The following is a 13,792-nucleotide window of genomic DNA, read 5'->3' as shown; positions in this document are numbered from 1 at the left end:
AAGGGGATCATGAGGGCACCTACATAAAGTTTGTAATTCCTGATTTTTCTGAGAGTGACTCCTTGAGGGGACTTTTATGGTATGGAAAGAAAGAAAAGAAAGAAAAGAAAGAAAGAAAAGAAAGAAAGAAAGAAAGAAAAAGAAAGAAAGAAAGAAAGAAAGAAAGAAAGAAAGAAAGAAAGAAAGAAAAGAAAGAAAAGAAAGAAAGAAAAGAAAGAAAGAAAGAAAGAAAGAAAGAAAGAAAGAAAGAAAGAAAGAAAGAAAGAAAGGAAAGAAAGAAAGAAAGGAGGGAGGGAGGGAAGGAGGGAGGGAGGGAAGGAGGGAGGGAGGGAAGGAAGGAAGGAAGGAAGGAAGGGAAAGAAAGAAGAAAGAAAGAAAGAAAGAAAGAAAGGAGGGGGGGAGGGAGGGAGGGAAGGAAGGAAGGAAGAGAAAGAAAAAGAAAGAAAGAAAGAAAGAAAGAAAGAAAGAAAGAAAGAAAGAAAGAAAGAAAGAAAGAAAAAGAAATTCTGCTATATATGTGTGTGTGGTGTATACATATATAGTGCAGAATACACAAATAATGAACTAAAAGTTTTGCTGAGCTTTTCTCACAGAACACAATCAAGTCAAATACTGGAAAGGGGCTGTCTTCCTCCAGGCCACTTTCCCATAAATAGCACAAGAAATGAACTCTTTTCATGATTCTCGGTTATGTAAGAGACAGATCTTGGACTCAGCTGTCCCTAAAATCAATGAATCAATCCGAGCATCTCCTTGGAGGTAAGGGGAATGACTGCTTTAGGGGCAGCCAGATTGGGGGTCAGAGAGGGGCCAACGAGGAAAAATGAAGTGGCTCCCAGGGCTGGTATGTGAGGGGAGGGGGATTTATATATACATTAATAAATTAAACACATCCCATTAATATCATCTTCATCATTCACAAAATAAATACAACAGCCTAGCTCCCTCCTCCCTTCTCTGCATGTCCTGAGTTATACAGTTGGGATTCTTTTTCACCTTTCAAACAAACGCAGTTAAATTCATCTCGATCAAATCCTCGTTTTAGAGAGGAGAGAATACAGCGGAAGGAGAATGAAGTTACAATATTTTAGACTGGTTGATTTTTATGTTTTCTCCTCTAAAGCAGGAGAGTAATACACCCCCCAAATGATCATACGAGAGGATCTAAACAAAACGCTGGCGAAATGAGTGGCGTGTAAACAGATCTTCACAGATGGTAGCTGTAGTCGTTGGCATTACTGTTTTAAATATTATTATCGTGATTTTTAGAAACATTCTATAACGATTAGCCCCTGGCCTTGGTGTGAATCTGATAATATCTTCAGATGTAGATTACCTTTCCTTTTTGTTCTGGTTCCTATCCCTTGGTTTGAAAATGTGTTTCTTAAGATCTTTTTCTATTTAACGTGGTCCTTTAAACACGGTCCAAATTATCTGTAAAATTTCCATTTTTGCCCATCTAGTCCTTCATATTTCATCTTCTCACAGTCCCTTTAGCTTATAAAGTTCCCCTTGTGCCATTTCCCCTCCCCCACAACACCCTGGGTTTCCCCCTTTCCTTCTCAGTTTTCCCACGTCGCTTTCTGCGGTCCCTTCAGCACCTTTGACCACTGACAGCCAGCTAATCACTGCCCATTTCTTTGCTGATGGCCAACTGGCCTTTGGGTAACATTATGTCACGGTGTCATTGAGTCCTTTAGATGTTCACAAGTCAATCTGGGAACTCAAATCCTAAATTGAAAACATATTTCAGCAGAAATGAGATGCAGATTTTCTGTACATGGAGAGCTTGTTGGAACTATACGAGGTGGTGCCATTGTAGAGAAAGGGGGAAACAGACAAAGGGAGCTCTGCTCTCAAAGGCCATGACCCAATTCTTCCTTTTGGAGGGTTTCCAATCAATTATTTCCTCTCCTTTTTAAGTCTTAGCCTTAGCCTCGACCATTTTGGGGTGGCATAATGAGGAAAGCTGATAGGATCTGAGAATATGCCTCACTGAAGTATGGACAGAGCAGTCTACATTTTAAAAATGGAATACAGAACCCTTCTTCCATCTTCTGGCTCCAACCCATACACACAACGATCAGAAGTACCCGTGTCTTTTCCTGAGATGGCCCAACACTTGCCACAAAGATTTAGAAGAAGCACAAGCTAATGTTTCTTCTCCTATCCCCTTAGACTTAAGATTTATGGGACCCTCCCTCTGTGGGGAAGGTTAAGTCCTGGAATTAAAAGCTTCCCTCCTCATACACGTTTTATTCTGAATCCCTCTACTTTTAAGGGCATTTGCTATTTTCAGCTTCCCATTATCATAAAGATTTGCAGAACAGAGAAAAATGTAACTATTAAAAATAAGATTTCAAATCAGTAATTAAAATAACAACTAGGGGAATGTTCATCTCCTCCACTGAGCCTTAGTGTTTCATTCACTAGAAATTAATTATCGTCTCATATTGCATGATTTTCCAGTATCCATTGTATTGCCTACTGTAATTGTCATCTAAAAACAGGGTTGTTGGGAAAATAATTACTCCTCATAATAAAAATCATGATAACTAGCAATCGTTCAGCGATTTCTATATTCCGGGAACTTTCTTTAATGTTCATATTAGGGGTGGAATGATAACTGCTATTTTAAAAAGACTCTCTAAAACTCAGTGGTTCAAAGGAGAAAGAACTTTATTGCTCACTCCACATGAGAGTCCAAGACTCTCCTCCTTATGATCACTTGGAGACCAATGATGTAGCCATGCTTAAGACAAAGCTTCGAAGTTTCCGAGAGCCAGCTTCATTTCCTTCGTTAGGAGGCAGAGAAAAAGAGTAGATACAGAATCAAAACGTTTTTCTTAAGCAAGTAAGGAGGAACCCAGCTACAGCTCTGCTACTGAAATAAGAGAATGAATTTTGGTAAACTGGAGTTGGGATTTCAGTATTTGTATAGAAATAGCACTTTATGGGATATTATCCAACTCAATCTTGAAGAATAACTTATGAAGAAAGATTAAAAGACACATGCCTGCAAACACCCACCATAACGGCTGAAATTTTTTTTTTTAAAGATTTTATTTATTTATTTATTAGAGAGCGAGTGAGAGAGAAACAGCATGAGAGAGGAGAGGGTCAGAGGGAGAAGCAGGCTCCCCGCTGAGCCGGGAGCCCGATGTGGGACTCGATCCCAGGACCCTGGGATCATGACCTGAGCCGAAGGCAGTCGCTTAACCAACTGAGCCACCCAGGCGCCCACGGCTGAAATATTGTAAGGATGTAATAAGTTGAAATTATTACTTGTAGTTTCTTGTTGTTACTGCTATTTACAAACATTTGATGGGCTGTGACTGTATTTGATTTGCATCATACAGTATGAGATGTTGTGTCTGAGATGGAACTCCAAGACTTTTATGTTGTAAGTGGAAATACTATGAATTTAAAGTGGCAAATAGTTATCTGCTTTTCAAGATGCAGAAGGTTGAACTTGAGAGCAGACTATTTCTCCAGTGAGGGGGCAGGAATCAAAACTTAAAAGACCCTTTTAGTTATCTAATTGTAAAATTTTAAAATAAGGGAAAGAAAAATCTTCTATAATGAAGATACACCCCATAGCTTCAAACTGACTAGTGTAACAATGGAACAGTTTTGGGGATAGCTGAACTATCTCTCTGCAGACTCTGTTTCCCTCCAACATAGTTCTTCTCTATAAATGGAATAACATAGCCTCGTGCCTGCATGTATTGCTTATTTATAAGGACATGGCTATGTGTCTGTGTGATTCCCTTACATTAGATCTTTGCTCGTGGCTTTCCTGACCAGCAGTGCTCCTTCTCCTAATGAACATTGTTAGTGATTGGTCATGTGTGAATGAGTTCACTCTATCCTATGTTATTTGCACGTGAGATAGTAGACCTTAACCAAATAATCTCATGTCTCAGAGTAGAATTAAGTAGCTGACAGTGAAGAAAAGGACCTAAGGGCAGAAGTGACATCCTTTAAAGCACACAAAATAGCTTTGGGTTAAAAATGGTCCTAGATTTTTACAGTCTAAGTGGCAATGATATGATTCAGGACATTTTTCTCCTGACTTTACCTTTAACCCAAGAGTGAACTAGCAGGAAAAATGAGTGAAAGTAAATATTCAGTGGCAAATAAAGACTATGATAATGACTTAAACTTATGTAATAGTTTACCCTTTCCTAAAAAAAAAAAAAAAAAAGACAGCCATATACTTAATGAATATGATCAATTCATTACATTGTTGCACCTCCTATGCACTAAGTCTCCATCTTGTGTGTTAAAAAATAATCCTGTACAGGATAACTTGCAACAACATGGATGGACTAGAGAGTATTATGCTAAGCAAAATAAGTCAGTCAGAAAAAGACAAATACCATATGATTTCAGTCATATTCGAATTTAAGAAACAAAATAAATGAGCAAATATAAAAAGGGAGAGAGAGATCAACCAAGCAACTGACTCTTAACTATAGAGAACTAACTGATGGTTACCAGAGGAGGTGGGTGGGGGGAGGGGTGAAATAGGTGATGGGGATTAAGAGAGCACTTAACCTGATGAGCGTTGAGTCAGTCATGTACAGATTGTTGAATCACTACATTGTACCCAGGAAACTAATCTAACACTGTATGTTAACTATACTGGAATTAAAATTTAAAACTTAATTTAAAAATAGGCTACAGGATAGATGCAGCCTTTGCTAGACAGGTGAGGCAGCATTTTAAACAATAAAATAATAAACACATACAGTAGTTGCAACTTTTGCTAAGTCCTAGAGAGTAAATAAAAATGATAGTGCTATAAAGAATAATAAGGGGAAAGATCTGCCTTAGAAAGGGTAGTGAGGGAAGTTCTATCATTTAAACAATAAAGAAAAAAAAAAGGTTTGGAGAGATAAGGTGACTGGCCCAAGGTCACACGGGCCATTAGAGGCAGAGCTAGATTCCAGACCCAACCCACAAAGCAGAAAAATGGGAAAGAGAAGAGTCTTCATGTTTGCATTTGATGATTTGAAAACTGCAAGGCTTATACTACTCTTAAAATAGCCAGGAAGAAAACTGTATCTTTTTGCTGTCTACAGTCTTAGATTGAGTAGACTTTTGAGCGTGGAACAGAAACAAGAACATGCCTCTCACTCTTCCAGGGAATAAGCAGCCTCGAGGCTTGTTGACAGAACAGGGCTCATGGAATAGAAATCGATGGTGACAAATCCAGTCGTTGCTGCCATTGGCTCTTCCCGCTAGCTGACACGTCACCAGCAGAACCGTGGAGGAGCTTTTCTCTATTTGGCTTCTTCGCCAGCCTGCCTACAAGTCAGGCACATTCCTTCGGGAGCCATTATCAGGCCTCCAGGAACCCACCATGGCTCCCGAGATAAGACGCCTCAGTTGAAGGATGTCCAGCCACTGCTGTTTCCAAAAAAAAAGCTCCCAGTTGTCCAATTATTTTTTTCTCCCTTCAAGATTTCTCCAGATATTTAGTTAATGGGTTAAGGCTTAGTGAGAATAGAGAGAAAAATTTCCGTTTCATGCCCTGGCTTTAGTTCATGCCTCCTCCTCTCCAAACTTCTTTGCATAAAACGCCCAATGTAAATTATACCCCTACCCTGAAGAGACTTCCAATACCTGACTGAAAGGATTTACCCTAGGGGGCCTTGGTGGCTCAGCCCGTTGAAAGCTGACTTCCGCTCAAGTCATCGTCCCAGGGTCCTGGAATCGAGTCCCACATCAGGCTCCCTGCTCAGCGAGGATAAATAAATAAATAAAATCTTTAAAAATCAAACACAAAAGATCTCCCCCTTTCCTCAATTTTCATCTCATCCATCGTTTCTGCTGCTTATCATGAAACAATTGAGCATGGGGTGGAAAAAAGAGCAAAAAAGAAAAAAGAAACTGCTAACATTAATGGAACACACATTTTTACAGAACTCATCATCAGAGCAAATCTCTGAGCCAGAGATTATGAGGATGGTAATAAAGGTGCTATTTACTGAGCACTTACTCTCCAGCAGTACTGAGCACTTATTCTCCAGGAGTACTGAGCACTTTCCTGGACTCCTCACTTACCCGCATCAGGGCACAATCCCACCAGGTGCGTCTCATTCTCTTCACTTCCTAGGCGAGGAAACTGAGAACCCTAAAAGTTCACAAGGCCACTCCTGACCCCTACATTAGCTCATATGATGCCTTTTCTGCAAAAGATAAAAAGGTCCCTCCTAGTGGGTGCATCCCAAGGGCATATGGTTTAGCCAGTGAAGATGTCTCTGTGCTAATAAGAAAAATAAACCTCTTCTTCCAAGGGGAAGCAGCTCTTGCGCCAGGGCACTAGGCTTAAGGAGCAGAGTAGAGGCTGGATTTCAGCTCCTATTCACTTCTGAGCCTGACTCCCCGGGGCCGGGAAGAGCCTGCCCAAGCATCGTCTGCAGTGATGCAGACACACAGAGCTAAGAATTACCAGAGCTGGAGCCTGAACTCGAGGCTGTGTGATTCGGACCTTGTAATCTTATCAACAAACAACCATGCCTTTGGCTGTAGTGGATTTCCCTGCACACGGATTTCCAACAGCAGAGGGCTGTTTCTTGAATGCGATTTAGAATGCTTGGAGGTCAAGAATCATGTCCAATGAAACCCAGAACCCCGTCGTGTAACTTTGCACCCCAAAACAGCTCCAAATCCACCTGTCGTTGGGTTGCTTGCTACACTGAGAAGGTGTTAAGGGCAGGACAGCCGACCTCACCGTACGGGTCCCCGGGGGACCAGGGGACAAGCAGCCAAGCAGCCAGTTTTCCCTCTCACCCCACCCCCACTGTAATAGTGCCCATGCCCATTTGTCCTCAGTACTAGACATCAGCACCCCTGGCCTCAGCACAGTCGTCTGAAACACGGACCTTCCGTGTTAACTGATGCTCTCACAACATCATTAAATCAAACCTCCGGACGAGCCCATGCCCAAAGTTAATGAGACAAACCATGAAATAGATCCCAGATATCAGAGCCTCGTTCTTCCAGTTCATTATCCTTTCCAAGGCTTCAGCTACTCCTACCCCCGTGTCTCTTTTGCTTTCCCACCAGCCTTTATGTGGGGGTATCCGTTTGGGGAGCAGAGGGGAGGCTGGCCAGATTTAGCCCACTGAATGAACAGGCTGGGAAACCCGAGAGGCTTTTAAAAACAGCATCACAAACCTTCGCACCTTAGACTTTTAGATTGGTTCATTAAGAAACTTAGAGATCCCCTGGCCCAAGCCCTGCCATCCCCAGATGAGAACACTGTGGGGCTGAAGGATAGAGGATGTCACCACCTCTTCATTCCCACCACTGTGTTCCTTCGGTCCTGTCTATATTTTTTCCCCCACCTGAAGTTAAATCCCAGGCAACATATTGTTCCATCTACATTCTTCTTACCTATTGAGAAAACTTTTTTTTTTTCCAGAACTTTTTAAATTTTATTTTAGTCTTGATGTATCTACTCTGGTTTTTCTTTTAGTAATACAATTAAATAACAATTACTTTTTAAAAAGATTTACTTATTTATTATTTGAGAGAGAGAGAGCACAAGCAGAGGGAGCAGCAGGCAGAGGGAGAGGGAGAAGCAGGCTCCCCACAGAGCAGGGAGGTGCACACGGGGCTTGATCCCAGGACCCTGGGATCATGACCTGAGCTGAAGGCAGATGCTGAACAGACTGAGCCACCCAGGCGCCCCTAAAAACAAAATTTTTTAAAATAGCAGACATATCCTGGGACTGAGATCTAAAGGTCTTTTGCTTTGGGCTTTTTGTTTGTTTGTTTTTTGGAGGAGAGGAGACAGTTCCCGCTCCCCCCTCCTTTTTTTTTTTCCGTATCTCCTCCAGGCCTGCTAACTCTGGCTGCCCTTGGGACCTGGATCTCAGGGTGGCATCGCCACTCACAGAAGCTGTGTCTGAGTGTAAGGGTGCAAACACTTGGGCTCATCAGTTTGCAGACAGGAGACGTGTGTATGTGTGTGCGTGTGTGTGTTGTTTGGGGCTTGGAGGGTTGCACCCCGTCTGTCCTCCGTCTCCCCGGCCCAAGCAGCAGGCTCAACTTCAGTCCCAAGTGACTCAGCAGGCTTTGCTAGCCAGGCCCAGCCAAGACACTGCCCACTTGGCAAGGAGAGGGGGTCTTCCCCCAATTGCTCAGGGACCTGGCAGCGCTGAAAGGAACAGCACGGGTCCCCTCCCTTGCTGCCTGGGGAGGGGTGCACGGAGCAGGGCAGCATGCAGGCGCGTCATCCCAGGCTGCAGGCATGCCTCCCCCACCCAAACCCTTCACCACAGGTCCCGCCCTCCTACAACACAACGACCTGAAACACGAAGAGCAGCTTTGGCTGAGCAGTCGGCTTTCCCCGGGGCGGGGGCTCGGGCTAATCACAAACAAGGCGCAGGGCGTACGGTACGCGGGGATCCCTTCAGCCCCCGCCCAGTGACGCAGGTGCAGCTGAAGTGGGGTGGACACGGCCCCTGTGAGCGGCCACACAGCGGCACGCTGGGGTCTGGGTGGGGTGGCCGTGGGTCCCGGGTTGGAAAGAGGCCAGGGATCCCAGATGCGAACAGTCACGCCCAGGAAAGGACGCTCTTTGCTAGCTCATTTATTCAATCCAGACACGCTCCACAGGCCCGGGGCTGGGCCCTAGAGAAATCGTGGCTATAAAGGCTGGGAGACGGTGGTAAAAGTTCTTATGAAATGCACAGGCCATGGTCTCTCTCTTCAGAGAGCGCACGGTCTAGTTGGAAAAACAAAAAGAGAGGGATGGTGGTTGGCAAGGGGATGGGCTCTTTGAAAGAGGTGTAGGGTCCAGACGTTCCTCTTTTGCCTCTGATTTTTAAAAAGCATTGTACAGGGGCGCCTGGGTGGCTCAGATGGTTAAGCGTCTGCCTTCGGCTCAGGTCATGATCCCAGGGTCCTGGGATCGAGCCCCACATCAGGCTCCTGGCTCAGTGGGGAGCCTGCTTCTCCCTCTCCCTCTGCTTCTCTCCCTGCTCATGCTCTCTCTCTCTCTGTGTCTCAAATGAATAATAAAGTCTTAAAAAAATAATCAATATGTTTTTTTAAAAAAAAAGCACTGTACACTTGCCCTTCAGCAACAGTACACGTGGGGATTTGCTCAACTGTGCCTTTTACTTGGATGTCTTTCCCCACTCTCTCCACCTGCGTAATTAGAAATTAACCTCCCAGGGGTGCCTGGGTGGCTCAGTCCTTAAGCGTCTGCCTTCGGCTCATGTCATGTTCCCAGGGTCCTGGGATCAAGCCCTGCATCAGGCTCCCTGCTCAGCTGGAAGCCTGCTTCTCCCTCTCCCACTCCCACTGCTTGACTCTCTTCTTGACTCTCGCTCTCTCTCTGTCAAAAAATAAATAAAATCTTTTTAAAAAAGAAAGAAAGAAAGAAAGAAAAGAAATTAACCTCCCAGGGTCGGCTTAGGCTTGCCTAACCGTGCAGTCTTCCTGACACCCCCCCGCCATTGCTAAGATTACCTATAATAATGATAATTAACTGCTTGAAATAAAGAATCCAAAAGAAAAAAAGGCCAGTGGCTTAGTAATATAAGCTTATTGTCTCTCTCATATAAAAAGGTATCCAGAAGGATGCATTCTCATGCTGTTATGGTAGTTCTGTGAGGTCATAGTAATCTTTAGCATTTGGCTTCCATTCATAAAGTCACAGCCCTGGGGCACCTGGGTGGCTCAGTCTGTTAAGCGTCTAATTCTTGGTTTTGGCTCAAGTTCTGAATTCAGGGTCTTCAGATCAAGCCCCACATTGGGCTCCGTGCTCAGTGAGGAGTCTGCCTAAGACTCTCTCTGTCCCTCCTCTCCACCCTCTCTCTCTCTCAAATAAAATAAATAAATCTTTAAAAAAAAATAATAAAGTCACAGCATGGCTCCTAGAAACTTAGCCAACAAGCTCTGTTCATTTTTCATTGGCCAAAACTTAGTAACAAAGCCACACTTACACAGGAGGCTAAGAATGTTTTTGCTTGTTGTTGTTGTTTGTTTGTTTTTTACAAGTAGGAACATTCCCCAGGATTCTGTTAGAAAGAAGAGAGAATGAAAGGGGAAGGTGTGTGAAATTATGTCTCTGTCACACCATTAATTAAATATTTATGTCTATAGTGCTTTTTCCTTCTAGATACCTCACTTGACTCTGTTTCCAGATCTGCCTGATTTTTCTGGGTCTTTTTTTTTTTAATTTTCCCTTTTGCATTTTCAGTTATTTAAACACATTGATTTTGTCATCTCTAGTTGGAATTCTTTTTTTTTTTTTTTAAAGTAAGCTCCATGACCTGCACTGAGATCAAAAGTCAGACACTTGGGCACCTGGGCGGCTCAGTCGGTTAAGCATCTGCCTTCGGCTCAGGTCATGATCCCACAGTCCCAGGATTGAGTCCCACATTGGGATCCCTGCTCAGTGGGGAGTCTCCTTCTCTCTCTTCCTCTGCTCCTCCCCCGATCCTTCTCTCTCTCGTTCACTCTCTCTCTCACTAACAAATAAAATCTAAAAAAAAAAAAAAAAAAGAGTCACTTAACCAGCAGAGCCACCCAGGTGCCCCCTAGTCAGAATTCTGTATCTGAGGTTCTTATGCTGGAGTGTGGCCTAATTCTGCGTCTGCTAATTCTCTCCTGGTTGTTTGTTCCTTAATGTGTTTTGAAATTTTAGATTGTGAGCTCATTGTCCTCAGAGTTTAATCTGTGGAAATTTTCAAAATAGGATGAATGCAAGTCTTTCTATAGTGATTTTGCATTTCTTTCTGCAGTGGTAGAAACAAATGCTTCTAATACCAAAACTCAGAAGGAATTAGTCTGCAGTATAAATCCTCAGTGGAAACTTTTTTTTTTTTTCCTTATCTATAGCCCAGTTGGAGAGAGATTTTCTTGCTATCAACCTGATAAGGTAGAGTTTTCTACTATTCCAGTTTTTTACTTTGGATGTAGACCTTCCCAGATTCTGGACCCAAATGAGGGATGTCAGTCCCAACTCCCAGTGAGGCACAGATTCAAAGTTTTCTTTCCTGTTCCTGGTTAGGTATCAAAAACTAGTTATCCTATAAAGAAGATGTGGTATATATATATATATATATATATATATATATATATACACAATGGAATATTATGCAGCCATCAAAAGGAATGAGATCTTGCCATTTGCAATGACGTGGATGGAACTGGAGGGTGTTATGCTGAGCAAAATAAGTCAATCAGAGAAAGACATGTATCATATGACCTCACTGATATGAGGAATTCTTAATCTCAGGAATCTCAGGAGTGGGGGGTGGGGTGGGAGGGATGGGGTGGCTGGGTGATAGACACTGGGGAGGGTATGTGCTCTGGTAAGCGCTGTGAATTGTGCAAGACTGTTGAATCTCAGATCTGTACCTCCAAAACAAATAATGCAATATATGTTAAGAAAAAAAAAAAAAGAAGAAGATAGCAGGAGGGGAAGAATGAAGGGGGGGAAATCGGAGGGGGAGACGAACCATGACAGACGATGGACTCTGAAAAACAAACTGAGGGTTCTAGAGGGGAGGGGGGTGGGAGGATGGGTTAGCCTGGTGATGGGTATTAAAGAGGGCACGTTCTGCGTGGAGCACTGGGTGTTATGCACAAACAATGAATCGTGGAACACTACATCAAGAACTAGTGATGTAATGTATGGTGATTAACATAACAATAAAAATTAAAAAAAAAAACTAGTTATCCTATACACTTGTTGTGGCAAGCATTTCATAATGTATATAACTGTCAAATCACTATACCATATACTGGAAGCTATACATAAACTTCCATTAAACAACTAGTTACCCTCATCCTTCTAACCTCCAGAAATGTTTTAGTAGATGTCTATATACCCAACAACCTGGCTTTTAGTTATGCTTTGTTTTTAACCCTGGGGACATAGTTTATCTTCTTATGCATTCAAAAGAAATGTATGCGTGGCACCTGGCTGGCTCAGTGGATGGAGAATGCAACTCTTGATTTCAGTGTTCTGAGTTTGAGCCTCACTTTCTCGGTGTAGAGATAACTTAAAAAAAAAAAAAAAGGAATGTACATTGTATTTTATCCATCATTTATCGGACTTTTTATTAGAAAGTGTTTTTCAAGTAATCTTGTCTGTCATAATTCTTTAACTAGGAGTCAAAGTCAAATGTTCCTTTTAAGATGATGGGTTGCCTATGTTGAGCTTTTGAATAGAAATTCATACCATAAACATCTAAAACCCTATAAAAGAAATTGTTTGTCCTGATTGAAATGGGACCACCACAACAGAGCCTTAAGTACTCATGATGGCTCTTGGTCTCTAAAGGGTGCCATCCAGTTAGGCCGGTCATCTGCTAGGCTGCAGTCCATTCTTCCCACAGGCTATATTTCTCTTCTCGCTTTTCTCTACCTCTGGGCCAACATCTGATTGTAAAGTTGGATTGCATTTCTACTTTGGCTCTAAAGCTCACACTACTCCTAGGAATTTAAGGAGATGGTAACAGGACATGTCTTTTTCTCTCTCTGTAGTACAACCTTGATATTTCACTCAGAGAATCCTGCCTCAGTTCTTCCCTCTGACAGTCACGAAACTATGAACTTGCAGGACTGGTGTTCAAATCCAGGTGGGCCCCTCTCCAGAAACTAAATTCTTATCAAACACAACCTACTTTCGTTTTTTCCTTTGTTGATTTTTTAAATTATGCACACCCTTGTTCCCCTCCTACTGTTCCTCATTTTCTTCCTTTGGCTTCAAGTACTACCCTTCAACAAGACCAGGAGGTGAAGATTCTCTAAATGACTTGTAAAGGTATGTCCCTGGTTTTTAAAGTCACCAGTGTTTCGCTATGTATTTTTCCCCCCTGTGGTTTCTTACCAAATGATAGAGTATCACTTTTGTGTTAAAAGCTCTTGAAAAACTTCTTGGCAGGATTCAATTCGAAGCAAAATGTTCCAATTAACTTACAAACACCAAGAAATACTCCATTTATAATGGAAATGATGAGCTCATCACTGAATTTTGCTCTATGAATAAAGGACTCTGAACAATCCTACTTTTTAAAGCCTGTAAACCATTTTGATTTTATAACCATTAATCCTATCTTTTCAGTTTCTCTCTTGCCAGAGAACAGCCTATAAAAAGTCACTCTTAGAGCCAAGATGGAAGAAGCTCTTTGACAAAAGTTCCCATTCAGGGGATAAAAGAATCGTAAGCCTTGAAAGGAAAAGATTATTTAATCTACCTTCATCAGTTTCAAGAGGAGAGAGGAGAGAAGCTCAAAGAATGAAGTCACTTGCCCAGTATTGCATGAGAGCTGCATGGCAGAGTTACCTGCAAGATCCAGAGACCAGGTGGCTTGAGCCCAGTCCAGTTTTTCTTGACAAGTCACCGTATTTTTTAAGCCTATTGTATGTGGCAGGTGTTTTGGCCTGTATTAAAAAGGTTTTGTGTAATCTGTGCTATGTTTCTGCTTGAGTGAAGGAGTGATTCGATAAATAGCTTTAGGAAACAGTGACACTACCTATCGATTGCATCTTACTTAAACCTTATTACCAATATGGTCTCATTTATTTATCTATTTACTCAATCAGAAAGAACTGCTCCACAAACTCAGCACACATGCAGTCAGAGTTCTTTTAATTTTTTATGTAATAATATAAAAACATGGTTTTTTGTTTTTGGGGGTTTTTTTTGGTTGGAAGAATTTCAAGGTCTTCCTCCTGAGGTTTTACTTGGATTTCCCAAAGAACTCTAGGGACTTGTACAATTCAAAAGAAGGGATCAGGCAGGTTTCTACACTTG

The 13,792-nt window shown here is 42.3% G+C and overlaps 1 long non-coding RNA gene across 1 annotated transcript; it reads left to right on the top strand.

Annotated features, from left to right (window-relative positions):
* The first annotated feature begins 7,786 nt into the window (after window positions 1–7,786).
* On the top strand, window positions 7,787–13,371 carry LOC118014778. The gene is made up of 3 exons (XR_004680376.1): window positions 7,787–8,412; window positions 12,520–12,614; window positions 13,100–13,371. It is a non-coding gene; the product is annotated as an uncharacterized LOC118014778 (long non-coding RNA).
* The last annotated feature ends 421 nt before the right edge of the window (window positions 13,372–13,792 follow it).

Source organism: Mirounga leonina, unplaced genomic scaffold (assembly GCF_011800145.1).
Source record: "Mirounga leonina isolate KUSES-001 unplaced genomic scaffold, KU_Mleo_1.0 Mir_165, whole genome shotgun sequence".
NCBI classification, from domain to species: domain Eukaryota; kingdom Metazoa; phylum Chordata; class Mammalia; order Carnivora; family Phocidae; genus Mirounga; species Mirounga leonina.
The sequence above is the reverse complement of the archived record's forward strand: the minus strand, read 5'-3'. Positions and strand labels throughout refer to the sequence as shown.